Source organism: Pteropus vampyrus, unplaced genomic scaffold (genome assembly GCF_000151845.1).
Source record: "Pteropus vampyrus isolate Shadow unplaced genomic scaffold, Pvam_2.0 Scaffold55, whole genome shotgun sequence".
Lineage (NCBI taxonomy): Eukaryota > Metazoa > Chordata > Mammalia > Chiroptera > Pteropodidae > Pteropus > Pteropus vampyrus.
The window spans coordinates 3,799,101-3,802,438 of record NW_011888836.1 but is presented as its reverse complement, the minus strand read 5'-3'; positions in this window follow the sequence as shown (position 1 = coordinate 3,802,438).

Here is a 3,338-nt window from a genome sequence, read left to right as displayed (position 1 = left end):
TTAGTTACAGAGATGCAATAGAGAACTCTGAATCTAGTCAAGGAGTATAGAGCAAGGGTTGGCAAACTTTTTTCTATAAACTGCCAAATAGTATATATTTTATGCTTTGTGAGCCATCTCTTTTACAGCTACTCAATTTAGTGTGAAAGCAGTTACAGACAACATGTACACTAATAATAGCATAGCTGTGTTCAAGTAAAACTTATGGATACTGAAATTTGAATTTCATATAATTTTCATGTGTTATGAAGTATTTTTATTTTTTTCAACTGTAAATATGTATAAAGGAAAACACTTCCTGTGTGTCCCCTCTATTCTCAAAACCTCTACTCTCACAGAATATGACACTTCTGACACTAGATTTATAGGTTTTCCACACATTAAGGAGTTTATGCGAAACCAGCTCGATGTCCTATAATTTTCTTCAGTTCTGACACTGTTTACCTGGAGATAGCATTAGGTCCCACAGGTCAAGTGCTCAGTCTTACAAGATTGCTCCTTGCCCGCACTTCAGATGCCAATGGCAAGTACAGATTACCTCCTGTGCTTTAGACCAAGTGACTATAGGTTAGAGGTTTCCACGACCCCATCCAGTTGATTGATTTGCTACAATGACTCAGAGAACTCAGGGAAACATTTTACCTACTAGATCACTGGTTTATTATAAAAAGGAAATAGCCTTTTGGAAGAGATGCATAGGGCAAAGTATGTGGGAAGGGGCATGGAGCTTCCGTGCTCTCTGTGGGCATGCCACACTCCCTGCATGCATATTCACATATTCACCAGCCCAGATGCTCTCCAAACCTCATCCTTCTGGGTTTTTATGGAGGCTTTATTACATAGGCATGCCAAAGGAGGAACCAGACATCAGAGAAATTGAATTTCCTGAGACGAAAACCCATAGAAACTTCTTTGAAAAGCAAAAGGAAGTGACCAAATAAGCATGATAGGGTGATCCCAAGTCAAAATCCAGCTGCTTCTTGGAGCCCAAACAGGAAAGTAAGTCAGGAAACCAGCAGTGGAATGCGGAAAGAATATTGGCTTGTAGACAGCTGTGATTCTCAGCTGGTGGGATGTGTGGGAGAGTGTGATGAGAAGTCTCAGAGGAGCCTTTTCTCCTTTCAAGAAAAACACCACTATAGAGTCAAGTACAGCAGCACAGCTTGAAGCCAAAGGGTAATTTAGTTTTAAAAATGAAAGAGGAGATGTTGGTAGAATTGAACAATTTGTCAAAGGTAATACTCTAGAACATATAGAAGGAAAACGGCTAGACATTTGAACTAGATGTTTAAATTGCTTCTTTCTGAAGGAGTGACTGTTCTGTGATGGGACTGCTGCTGGAGCCACATACTAGATCCAGCCAGAACAGGGATTGCTTCCTGCAATACCCCTCAAAGACTGACTGGTCCACCTCTCTCCTGTGCCCCACAGAATGCTGGTTTCTGCACCAGGTCATCGCGCAGCCCTGGTGAGCATGTAAGACATTAAATATTTTCCCTTATCTGGGGCGGGTTAGGCATCAGTACCCCTGTCCATCCTGCCCTGTTCTATGTAATTCTTTAGCGCCTGCCCAGAGGCATGGAGGATATCCACTTTGTCTTTCTGCCTCCCAAGATGTGCCTCTTATGTATGTTTCTCTATAAACACTCTGTTAATTGCCAGATTGGAGTGGCTGTGTCTCTTCAGTGTTTCCCTGCCGTCTGCTTATGGAGGTAGATTTTCAGTTTTGGGGCTTTTCCCTGGGTCCGAATTTATGAATAATCATGGAGAAGAAAGCAGAAAGAGTATAGAGCTCCAAGAGAAATAAGACCATAGATGGATAAGTTAGGCATCAATGTTGCCTCTTAGGGAAAATTTTTCTTCTTTTAAATCCAGTATTTCTTTCCCATTTTTTGTTTTATCTTTTTCTCATTCTAATAAAATATTAAAAAGTAATAGAACTCATTGACTATGACACCAAAAGCACAGGCAAGGAAGGTAAAAATAGATAAATTTGATAATTTCAAAATAAAAAACTTTCCATCAAAGGACACAATCAACAGAGTGAAAAGGCAGCCTATGGAATGTGAGAATGTATTTGCCAATTATATATTTGATAAGAGGTTAATAGTCAGAATATCCTATAGAGAACTTCTAAAATTCAACAACAAAAAAATCAATTTAAAAATGGACAAGGCGCTTAAATAGATATTTATCAAAAGATGATATACAAATGGCCAATAAGCACATGAACTTCTTGTGCTCAACATCATTAATCATCATGGAAATGCAAATCAAAACCACAATGAGATATCACCTCACACCATCAAGATCACTACTATAAAAAAACAAACAAACAGAAAATAGCAGCGTTGGCAAGGGTGTGGAGAAATTGAAACTTATGTGCACTGTTGGTGGGAATGTAAAATGGTATGGCTGCTATATAAAACCGTATGATTCCTCAAAAAAAAATTAAATACAGAATCACCACATGATCCAGCAATTCCACTTCTGGGTATACATGCAAAAGAATGAAAAGCAGGGTCTTGAAGAAATTTGTACATCTATGTTCATAGTAGCATTATTCACAATAGCCAAAGGCAGGAGCAACTCAAGTGTTCATCGACAGATAAATAGGTACACAAGTGTTATATACAAACAAAAGAATATTATTCAACTATAAAAAGAAGGAAATTTTGACACATTTTACAACATGGATAAACCTTGAGAACGTTATCATTATGCTAAGTGAAATAAGCCAGTTACACATGAACACACCCAAAACCCAAATATTGTATAATTACACTTATGTGAGCTACCTAGAGCGGTCAAATTCATAAAGACAGAAAGTAGAATAGTTACCATGGGCTGAGAGGAGGAGAGAAGAAGTTGTTAGTAACGAGTTTCAGTTTTGCAAGATGAAAAGAGTTTTGGAGATTGATTGGTACACTTAAAAATGGTTAAGGTAGTAAATTGGTTAAGAGAGTAAATCTTACGTTGCTCATTTGTTTCTTTCCTTCCTCCTTTTGTTTTCTTCCTTTGTTTCTTTCTTTCAATTGAGGTATAATTGACATACAACATTATATTAGTTTCAGGTGTACTCGTAATAATTTGATATTTGTATAATATACTGTTAAATGATCACCATAGTAAGTCTAGTTAACATCCATCATCATACATAGTTACAGAATTTTTTATCTTGTAATGAGAACTTTTAAGATTTAATTTCTTAGCAACTTTCAAATATGCAATATAGTTTTATTAACTATAGTCACCATGCTATACATTATGTCCCCAAGACTTATTTTATAATTGGAAGATCGTACCTTTTGACTCCATTAACCCATTTTGCTCACCCC